Genomic DNA, 12369 nt, shown 5'->3' with positions numbered 1-12369 from the left:
TAGATGAAGTGAAGAGTTTTTCTTTTTTATTGTTGCTCCAGGTCAGTCTAATGAATGGTTTCTACGCTCTGTGTTTATTCAACCCTGTCTCATAGAAATTACTTGTGTATATAACTGTTGCGTTCCCAATTACTTTGCACTGCCAACCGGCTGAATTAAGTTCAGAGGTTTTTTATTTTGTTTGTTGAATTAATAAACGGATTTATGAAGAGTTTTCATAGAGGTGGTTAGGGGACAAGGTGCAGAGGAAACAGAAACTGGGATTGAAAAGCTTGAGTGAGACAACAACAGGAATAAAGTTAAGGTTGTGTTTTATATACACAACGCTGAATCCCTCGAACATCTTCTTGGGGCCCGTGAAAGGCGCTATATAAATGCACGCCGTTATTATTATTATATAAAAATATATTGTGTGAAGCTTAATATTATTTTATAAAGAAATGTAATAATGACAGTCTCTAGAAAAGGAAACCAAAGCATCTTGATTGCCCCCCAGTGGTGTTGGTCACAAACTTGACCACCTCCATGTTAGTGGATGGGACATGGACCAAACTTAACAGGCAAAGTACACAGATTATACATATTTTTTACCAAAAATGGTTCAAGTGCTTCTTTTTTCTGCTAAGTTTGATTTTAATTAGTTATTAGATGCAATAAAAACAAAGGGAGCCATATCGGAGATATCTTGTCTTCTTTTTAACAGTAACGTCCATCTTTACTTACAGTCTGTGGTCCTGACTTCAGTGCTGAGGTGTAGTTAAGTACAACCTCTCCAATAATCATACTGTCACACTCGATGAAAAGATATTGTTATAAAACATTATTAAGTGGTTGGTTTTCTCGATTCAATTTATTTCACAGCATGAACAATTTTATCGCAGCTACTCTGTCTACTAGCTAGTGATTATTTCTAAGGTATATCAAGTAAGTATTCATCTGAAAGAAATTTTAATTCAGAAATCATACAGTATTTGACTATAACGTTTGACCTCGACCCCCGAAGTGTTCAACCAAAAACTCCGTCCTCGCTCCAGTGCGTTGTTGTTAAAAAGATTGCGTGTCAATTAAGCAGGAAGTGTGTTTCTTTCTTTTATTTCCCTCAAGCCTCTCTCCTTCCACTCACCTCCAGAGTGAATTCACACCTAACTCCTTCTCTCCATTCTCCTCATTCTGCATGCAGTCCGGCTGCCTCACATTCTGTCTGAACACTCAGTAAAGATTGCACAGGGAAGGTATATTTTAGGATAACTTAGACTGGTTCCTCCTTTGGATGTTACGAAATGTACATCAAGTCCGAGCTCGTCAATACTGAGCCTATATGAGCTTAATATAAAAAGCATGGGAGTTATTACATTAAAGCAGTGTTACATTAACACAAAGGCGTTTCAAATAGAAGCTGTAGCAATGTAAATCAATCTAACAGCTGAGATATTAGATCTGTAGCGTGACCGGAGGATGGTGCACGGTGAGAGCAGCATGAAATTAGATTTCAGGGAGGCAGCACCAGTGAAAGTGAATGGCTTCAGTCAGAGGATCTGCTGAGAAAAATGCAGGGCCGACATCTTTCTGACGCGTCTGCTCCACGGGCTGCTGGTTGTGAAAAGAGACGGAAATCTACGAAACAGTCAAAGTCTAAAAGTCCTGCATTTCAAATGTAGCTGCAGAGGGAGAGAGCATTTCCCCAGTATATTTTACAAGTAAAACTACTCATAGTATTTCAGCTGATTGATGGTATTATGTCCTCATAGAATAAAATGGATTTTTTCAGCTCCTCAGACATTGACCTGTTTAAGATTTCAATCCAATATTCACACTTTTATTAGATGAACTAATATTTAGTGTATAAAATGTAAACTTCTGAGCATATTTAATGACGAAAAGGTTTTAAACATCCATAGAATATGATGAAAATTCCTGGAGATTGTTAAACTTAAATATACTATACTATACTATAAATATCAAATATCCTGTTAAAATATCAGTAAAAGCTTCAAATAATTATCAATTAAATATATGACAAAAAAAGTAGATATACTGATGAAATACTAGTAAAATCTTCAAAAAAAATAGGAAAATATCTGACAAAAATAATAAATTACATGTTAAAATATATTTAAAATCCTCAAACAAATGTAACTAAAACAGCCGACCAAAACAGTAGATTTACTGATGAAATATATATAGATTTAAGTTAATCATTAGGAAATGAGAAAATATTGTATCATTAAAATTTCTGAATAACACCAACATATCTTGAGGTAGTTTTGGTGTCCGACCACGTTGCTCTGCCTCTGCTGCAAACATTATCCTCTCATAGATGATTCCTACTGCAGCCTCCTTTATTGTAGTATCTGTAGTATATTGTAGTAACTCCACACTCTGCTGCACACAACCGAAGATCAATGCAGTGGATTTAAACACAACATATTATCACATCGCTCTGAACTGAACATGTAGTAAAATACCAGAGGTTTTTGTTCATTTGTTATAATTTAACTTCAGAAATGTGTAATTACTGTTTGTGGCTCTTGATGTAATCTCTGTCCTGTTATTCGATGGAGCTACAGATATTGACAGTCCATAAACTAATAGGATGCCTCTTGCCAGCAGTTATGAAGAGAATTGCTTTCATACCGATGGACTAAGCAAACAGTATCGAGTTTGTTTATTATATCAGGAGCCATTAATTTTCTGCCAGCTTTATATTGAATATGTTATCAGAGAGCTGGCAAGCGAGTGCGAGCAAAGACAAAATAAGCCAATTTAATAGTGTTTGGCAGGAGGACTCAGATTTCACTCCTATCTGCTTGCTGGCTCTTTTTTGTCTGACTCTGAATCTCCCAAATAAATTTGCTCAACCTCATTCTCCCGAGGTGTTTGCACGTGTACTCAAATTTTATCTACCGTGCCTCCATTAGTGCTTCGTGGTGCAGAACTGCACCTTTGCGTCGGATAATTTTCTATTTTCTGACAAGGAAGCTCATTGTCTGGTAACATGTTCTGTTTCCGCTCGGTTTTAAACAACAGTCACGTACGCGCTCCTGGAGTTAAATGCCAACTATTCAAGAAATAAGTTAAGTGATGTGCAACATGCTGATTTCTGTGCTTAGCATCTGTGTTTTGTTTTGACTTTACGGTCCAGAGATTAGCCGTCAGTTTAAGAGTCACAACGTTTGCTTTGACATTCTTCTCGTGGATGAATGCTAACTACTCAGTTTCACTGCTGTATTTAATCCAGCCCCCTGCACATGTGAATGAGTTCTTAACAATTAGAAACACAGAGAGGCTAAATGGGCCTTAAAAATAAATATCTCTTGAATTGTTAATCATATGCAAACCTAGTTCGAAGATGGAGACTGGAACAATTTAGAGCTGCTAATAAATAAATGTGTTTCACTGGAATCGTCATCATGTCAAGAATCTTAATTGCTGCATCATATTTATGGCTGCTATTTCCTTTTTCTGTGCTTTTAAAAGAATAAATTATTGAAAACTCGGAAACATCAAATAGAGTGAAGTATAAGTATAAAATATTGATTAAGGTGGATTTAAATTTATCAATATGAATCAATTATGAATGAGCGTCTTTTACCTCTTTTACACCAACATTAGTGGATTTGTGCAGTTTTTGCCTTTCTGTGTTTTTTGTCATGTGTGATTTCATGAACCGGCTGGAAACCACATCGCTGTCTTGCCGGTGTTGCATCTTGCATGATACCAAGAAAAAATATTGTCCCCAAGATCAAAAATAAAAACCTAAGTAAACAAACGATCATGGCTATTTATGCTCAAACGCCTGAAAGTTCAATTCAATCAGAAAAGGTGCAGCGTTAGTGTCTAGACCACCTAAATAAAGCAGAGAAAAAGAGGAAATTAGCGTATTCATTGGAGCCAGTGCAGATGAAAACCAGTGTCGACTGCAAAGTCATTTGACCTGGGAGTGAATGATGATTGTGTCCATTCACATTGAAGACAAAAACCAGATGTTAGTGGGTGTTTGTGGGTTTATAGATATATTTCCTGATTGTTTGACACTAAAGAGGAGGCAGTGTGCATCAAAATGTAGTTGTTTGAACCTTTTCTCTATGGACGAGCTGTAACTATCCAGAAGGTCTGTGGTTCCTTGAATCTCTATTCCAAAGTGTCCTTGGACGTACGAACCCTAAATTTGCTCATGATAGAGAAAGCGCAGCCTTTAGTAGCGCTGTATGAATGTGTGGTTGATAAGACAAGAAAAGCTCGATATAAATACTGTCCATTTAGCACATGGGTTCAGTCATTCCATGGCCATTGGAACCGTTTCCATTACATCGTCCTATTCTGAGAGCGCAGAGGTTGAAGTGCGAGAGATTCCTTCAATGCAGAGTGTAAGACATTCTGCCAGCGTATGGCAGCTGTGTGTACGACTCAGAAGATCAGTACAGATTATGAATTATGAGATGGACTTAAAGAAAAAAAGTTACATAGTTTGACTGTCAGTGTTTTCTTTAATAATTCCCAGTGATCAGCATGAAAGTTCTTTGAATGAGGTCGCGAGCTTCTGCAAAGTTCGGACTCTTCGAAACATCCCATTAACAAACATGTGATGCAGTTTGCAGACTCAGCTTTGATGAATAAAGATCTGATCTAACTCCAAATCAGACACATACAAAGTGAACCCTCTTTTCACAGATTTTTTTTTTTTGCTCACATACTTCCACCAAAGTTGGATATGTGAGACTTTTCTTGGGATCAGTTCATCATCTATCATGAGTGGAAACTGTCTGTTCCTACCCAGCTCTTGTGTTGGAAAATGGAAATGGATGTCAGCATATCACTTGCATCCAGCTGCCACGACGACCCCTTACTTCAAAACATAAAAGGTTTCCCTTTTAGTTGCACTGCCTCTTCTGTCGCTTTCGCTTTGGGAACCGAGCGGGCGCCAAAATATTAATACTGACTGCTAAGATCGTTGTACTGTGTAAAGCAATCTTCTGCTGCAGAAATAAATAATAAACAGAGGCACAGGGTTTCTGTCCTTCTACATGTCTGCATGGATCTTGGTGTAATAAATCTGTGAGGGGGAGCAAGCATAGAAACAATTCAACATATATGTTTCTCGCACATTAGCTAAAGGCTGACCTGAAGAGCTGATTGCTAACACGTGGTTTGGATGAATTCTAATATTTTAAACAGAAATGTACCAACACCTGTGGCATAAATTGTCAGTTTGAGTCGTCCCTTAATCACTTTAATCACAACTAATTTCAATTGAGCTACTTTTAGCTACTTTTTGCAGCCTCTAGCACATCAGATTCACCTCGATTTGTCTAAAGGCGTCTTTTCATTTGCTCTTTATGCGATATACTGTGGCCCATGGGTACCTTTGTGTCGGTGGTGAACATAATAAACATCACATTAGCATACATTGTTATTAAGCATGTTAGTATGCTTACTCCAGCATCCTCCAGAGACCTGGTGGGCTGCACGGCAGGCGTACAAAGAGGTTCACTCCCTGTGGATGTTGTACTGCAAGATTTGATAATTGGAAGGAAAAAAAATCTATTGACTTAGAGCATTGCATTAGGTTCACCATCTATGTGACTTCTCAAATAATCAAAATGTCGACATTCCAAGACCAAATCCAGTTGCAATTATTTCGGGAACTGACCATAAGATTTTACCTTATTCCTACTAAACTATATATACTAAATAATATAGTCCTTGCTGTGTCAAATTAGCGTCATATAAATGTCATTTCCTGCAGACAGGGTTGTAATAGGCTTATAGCTTTAGCTGGCTGTACAAAAAGTACAATGTTATTTAATCTGATTGGACCAGAGTCAAGTAAAGGATGATCTGACAAAGAATTTGCTGCCGACTGTTGAGCAACACAATTTGTTCTTAATAGCAAAGACATAACCCAGCTTTAAAGTACCCCCCCACCCATCTCCACCCCCACTAAAGAGGTGTAAAGCTCCAAATGTGTGGAACAAAATGGGCAGTTATCCAGATGCACACACACACACGCACTTGTGCTGCGATCATGCTTCCTCATGTTGCTCCGTGTGTGTGTGTGTGTGTGGTTGTACTTGTCTTTGTGAGCGTAGATCTTACAGAATGAGGTCATTTTAAGGAAAATTACATTTGGGCCAGGCCTAACTTTTTCAAAGGGCAGTCAAAGGGTTAAGACTTGGTTTTGGTGTAGGGTTAGTACGAGGTTTAGGTTAGAGTTAGGGTTACAGTATGGTTAAATGAATGCTATGGGGGGCACGGGCCCTCGAGGAAATCCATTGAAATAATTCTTTATGAAGTCACTTCTGGTCAATTAGGAGGTTAAAATTTGGGAGATGTAAAAATGTTAAAACACCTTGAAAGCACCTCAGTCTCAAAGAGGCAGAGAAGCATTGATTTTGATCAAATACTCAGGTTTTGCACAGTCTCACTTTGATGTGGCTGAGCGGAGCTAAGATGGTTGTTTTGGGGTTTAAACGCAGCGCCCTGAATGAGTGCTATGGGGGGGCACGGGCACGCTCGGACTGTAAAACCCAATTCAAAGGAACGAACACGACAACGTCTTACTTTTTCTTCGTTGCAGTTCTCTTAGAAAAAATAATTGGTCCTCAACATCTATCAGCTCCAACTCCAACACGATCCGCTTAGTAACACTCGCCATTGTTCTGAAGTAAACAGAGACGCCAGAGAGTTTGTAAATAAGCGGACCAGAAACCGGAACACAAGCATAGAAACTCTACCAGCGTCTCACACACACACCTATGCACAACTATAAATGATTGGCCCTGTGCGGAGGCTACGCGTGCACCTCTGGCAAAGCTTCAACGCAGAAGCATGAATCAGCCTTTAGTGTTAAAAAACAAGAGACCCTCATTAAAACCATATTCGATTGGTTAAAATCCCACCATCCCCAACGCGGGCTGAGCAGAGCTTCAGTTGTCATTTCTTGGATTATTGGGTTGCATGGGCATTTAATTGTGATGGTCAAGGTTAGAGTAAGGGGGCTGGGGAATGCATTATGCATTAGTGTCCTCACTAACATAGAAGTACAAGAGCCTGTGTGTGTGTTTGTGTGTGTGTTACATTAAAGCGTCTGCAGACCTGTCAGCCTCCCACATGTGTTTCCTCTAATCTGGACTATGTGGCTGTGGATAAATTGGGTTTGACTGACAGCCCAACTCTCCTGGTAATGCGAATCATAACCGTATGGGCGGGACGACTTGTTGCACCTTAGAGTTTTGTGACATCATAAATTCCCACCGTGGTTACGCCCATTTTGAACCTGACCACGTCTAATCAGCCGAAGTAATTAGAAAACACCGGTGTGGGCGTGCGGTGGATTTGAGCTTTGTGCAGCCACGCCGTCATCGAGCCACCTGCAGGCCACACCTTGACCTCGACCTCAGACGGCTGCTACAGTATCTCCACTCTACACAAGCTAAACTGAGCCGAGATAAAAGAAACGAGAGAGCGAGGAGAAGAAGCTGGGAGGGAGAGAGAGGTGAGGGATGGAGGGAAGCCATGTCTGGCTGATGTGACATACTTTACAGTAATCAGAGTTAGAGGAGTAAATAACAACAGTGGAGGAGGGAGAGAGAGCAGACAAGTGGCAGCGAGCAGAGGATGGATATACTGATGAGGCAGAGGCGGGGGGAGAGAGAGAGGACGGATGAGGGAGGAGGGGCTCTGGTGTGCCTTACTTTTTTTGCATGAGTGGTTTCAATTGGGAGGACAAATGCGTGATGTATGAGGTGATGACTAGTATTCAGGAAAATTATGACCGTGTGCAGCTCCCAAAAGAAGGAATGTGAGCTAGATGAAAACACCACCACCTCTGCTGTGTCTGTGGTCGGAGTGTTTCAGCGGCGACCAGAGGAGCCAGAGCTCCTCCCGATGGCAGCCTCTGGCCCTGCAGCGCTCTGTGACGTGCAGGGAGCCGCGTGTAACTTACAGTAATGTTAAATTCAGGCCAGCAGCAGCAGTTTGACGGGAACACATCTGCCACTGTTGGCAGGTTGCTACTTGTACCAGTGAGAAGATAAAACTGAATCCAGGAAGTCCAGATGGGGGAATCTTATCAGACACAGACGCTGCATCACTTTGTTCTCCTAAAGTTACAGTAACACAGCTCCTGTATCATGATGCTTATGAGGGAAACAGCAGAATTAGCTCAATCAATCAGGCAAATATTTGTATTGTACATGCAGTTTACAATAGTGACAATCATGAAAATAAAATAATAAGACATCAGATAAACTTTAAAAGAGTTGAAGGTTTTTGCACATATTCAAATATACTATATTTATACGATAAATAGGGTGGGGCAAAACCACAGTTATCTATAAATTATCTATATCATGACAGCTTCCAAAAGTGAAGCCAGGGCGTTTTGATCACCACCTGGTGGTTGGCTGCAGTATAGGTCATAAACCCTCTTTCCTCCATGTTAATGGATGGAGATGGACCGAATTAAAAAGTCATAGAACACATCTAATACATTTTTCTCATAGATGATTTCTGTCATTTCTGATACGTCTAGTCTGAGCAGGTGTATCGACGGCTTAGTCAGTGGAATTCATATCCGGGGGGGATTTTATCTTCATTTCTGAATAGTGGAAGGAAGTGGAGACGTGTCATCTATCTTCATATGTCTACTGTCAATGGTTAAAAACTACCATCCATTTTTTCTTAGCACTGATTGCGTGCTCTTCCCATGTCAACGTGGGCTTGCTCCAGCTTTATGCAACAGTTGAACATGCAGGTTAATTGAAGACTCTAAAAATAGCACTTAAATGACACTTACTTATAACACTTTGTAGTTTGGCTTTTTTGAAGAAATTGTACTTTCTTGATTCTTGTTGTTCTGGGTTTGTACCCTCATGGTTGAATGCACTTATTGTAAGTCCCTTTGGATAAAAGCGTCAGCTAAATGTAATGTAATGAAATGTAATGTAATGTAATGTAATGTAATGCAATAAATTGCCTGTATAGGTGTGAATATGTCAGCCCTGCGATAGACTGACGACTTATCTAAGGTGAACCAACCAAACTGGGAGAGGATAAGTGGTATGAGGGAATATAGAGGTGATTATAATATCTGTGCAATTATAAATGAAAGGAATCAAGAGAGCCTTTCTTGTTGTCGGCCATATCTGAGGATGGTGTGGTGTTGCACTATACTGTTGCTTCACACCAAGAGTTTGTCTGTTGTCCTAATACCACGGTTTGTTTTCTTTGGGTTCTCTTTCTTTTCCCCACAGTCCAAAACCATGCATATTGGGTTATTAGGTTGATTTTAGATGTTAAACTGACCGTAGGTGTGAATATCAGCGGGAATCGTTGTTACTGTACGTTGGCTCTGCGATAAGATGGCGACCTGTCCAGGGTGCACCCAGCTCTATCTGCCCCCATGACCCTCAAAGGATAAGGGGTAAAGATAAGAAGTCCTTTAATGAATGAATGAATAGAGGGAAATTTGAAGGAGTCTTTTCCGCCCACTATACGACTACTTTCCGACAACGTTTTGTGATGCTGATGGAAGGCATGATGCCATTTACTTCAGAGCAGCGATCAAGATTCATTTGAATTTCCATCAGAATCTGCTGCTCTGTATGAAGCTGACTCCCTGTGTCTCTCTCTCTCTCTCCTAGAAAGGCTACTCAGAGAAATCGTGAATACTGGTTGGAGTATCAGGGCCGACCTGCAATCAGTCTTCTCGGAAATACCACTCCAATTAAACAGTGTGACGGCACTCTGCGCCTCAGATAAGGGGCCGTCTGCTACTGCTGGAATCAGAAAAGGGGGAAAAAGATGTCGAGAGAGATGTGAGACCTCTATTAGGGAGAGCTAAGGCGTGATTGTATCTGTGGGGAAAATACCCACACGCTGAAAAGAGGAAGATATGAATAAAAAAAACAATGTCCTTTCAGTTTGGTGTCTAAACGGTGCAATAATGCAGAGAACACAATACAGTAATTTCGAAGTCTCTCCCTCTGTCCTTCACTCTTTGTCTCGGGGTTTGCTGGTGACTCAGAATATTCACAGTTGGATCGCTGATTCTTTCATCTCTCTGCAGCTTTTCAGAAGCTTTGGAGGATTCTGGTACCTGATGATGCAAGCCCTGGCAGGCAGGAATGGCGGCTGTGAGAATCCCCACTGGAATGTGAATGTGAAAGTGTGAGTGTGGCATTCGGTGTTGACTTAATTCTGGTGTTGGGTTGCTGAGAGACAGTCGCAGGGAGACAGGACGGTCTTATTGTGATGAACTGGCCGCCTGCTCTTTTCTCTGTCCGACGCTGTTCCCTTTCCAGCGTGATGAATACCGTCCAATTCGTCATCCAGAAATGTTCCTGGATGCAGCTACTCCCACATCTCCAGCTCACGCCATCAATATTGACCAGGCTGGTGGTGTTACATTTCCCTGCCAAATCATTTCCTGTGGCCCCACTGTGTTGGGATGTGCATATCGGTACAAGTACAGTTCATCCACACTGTTTATAGTTTCTGTTTTCACTGCTGCCATGTGCTTCACAGCTCAGTCATTGCTCTGTACCACAGATAAGATCGAGTCCTGGCAAAGTACAGAGGGACACATTTTGGGATTTGGACTTTTATCAGACTTATTGAGTTGGATGTCTCAAGTCTTACACTGGCTTCAGAGTAAATCTTAAATCTTGAAATGGAATCCAAGTTACGACAAGTGTCGACAAGATAATTACTAATAAATCACAAAGGAGTTTCTTTAATTGTCAAGCTGCCTGTCTATATAGTATTTAGAGATACTGTCATCTTTACAGAGGCCAAATTAATAGCAGACATATACATTTTTAGGTTCATATTTTAATTGGAGTTATATATAGAATATGTTTACATGCTCTAATGTTCAGATTTTATTCATGAAGACTGTATGATGAACATTATATTTACTTTTGAACTATTCTCATGTTTCATATGCTGTAATGATCTGTGCTTGTTTTAAGTTAAACATTTGGTTTTACTTAAAATGTTCATGTATTTATTTATGATGTATTGTAAGGTGTCCTTGGAGTTTTAGATGTATAATAATCATAATTATAATAATAATTATAATAATAATTATAATAATAATTATAATAATAATGTTATATATATATAATATATAATAAACACAATAAACACTTTCCTCATACTGTCGATTGCTGCAGCTCCTCTTTTCAGCCTCTGTCTTAAACATTTGGTTTTAGCTCTTGTTTCTTTAAGAAAGAAGAAAGAAACTTTAAAAACACCAGGTCTCCTTTTACATTCAATAAGCGGCTGTAAACAAGGAGCACATTCATTTAGGAAATAACAGGCTGCAAGAGCTTGGAACAACAAGGAGCCACAGCATGTGAGTTTTTATGCTGAAGAGTGAAGGTTGTTTCTCTCCTGGTGGTGGTTATGGTGGTGGTCGCTTGCCAAGAACTTCAGCCATTGTTGCGTTTATTTGAAAAGAGGTTATAATCAATATGCCCTCTGAACAGAGCTGAGTCTTCAGGGCAGACTGCAGCTACACTGACTCATGCAGGAGAAGCACGGAATATAAAATGATAGAAATAGAAGCAAAACAAGAGTTGACAGCGCTTGGCAAGCATAGGGATGAAGTTTGGTGCTGAACTCGCAATGTTTCTGCCAGACGTGTGAGTAAACAGATGTTTATGCTAACGTTTGCTGTGCAGCAAAAGCAAAAGGTGACATTTAGCTCCTTTAAGGTGCAGCCTCATGTAAAAGTTGCGCAGAAGTTCGACTAAATCGTATATATTCAAACACGCGACTTTGTGTTGCTTTGAAAATGCACTGCAGAGGACAGCCCAAAACCCACTGTTTAATCCTTTCAGCACTTCATTTACTTTTCTGTCTCAAGCTCTGTGAGTATTAAAGCATTTTTAGGAGCTGTAAGATTATGGACTCATGCGTCACAAAGCTTTAACAATTGACAAAGCCGGTCTGTTAAAAAGAAATAAAAAAAACAAACATTTGTATTGTTTGCAACAGACCCATACAAACTGAAGAGGCCACTTAAATGTAGAGTTTGAGCATCACAGCTCAAGAGTTTTCAGTCATTATGTCTGAATAACAATGAGAAAAATATAGTTGAAGCACCCAGTGTATGAGTGAAGAGTTTCCTCTAAGTACTCAGGCTTCACAGTCACCAGCAGTGACCTTGTCTCAGTGACTATGTGATTAAGTAGAAGAAGAATGTTGGTTCTTGTTTGTTTGTGTTTAGTGTTTTTTCCACTTAATAGAATCAATGTATGATAACATTTTTGCGAATAACCTGTTGTGGTGTTATTCTGTATTTATTGTCACATGATGGTTCCACATGACTGAAGTTTGTAAGGTCACAGTTTCCCCTGTGGA

This window comes from Hippoglossus stenolepis, chromosome 13 (genome assembly GCF_022539355.2).
Source record: "Hippoglossus stenolepis isolate QCI-W04-F060 chromosome 13, HSTE1.2, whole genome shotgun sequence".
NCBI lineage: Eukaryota > Metazoa > Chordata > Actinopteri > Pleuronectiformes > Pleuronectidae > Hippoglossus > Hippoglossus stenolepis.
This window is presented reverse-complemented; position numbering follows the sequence as displayed.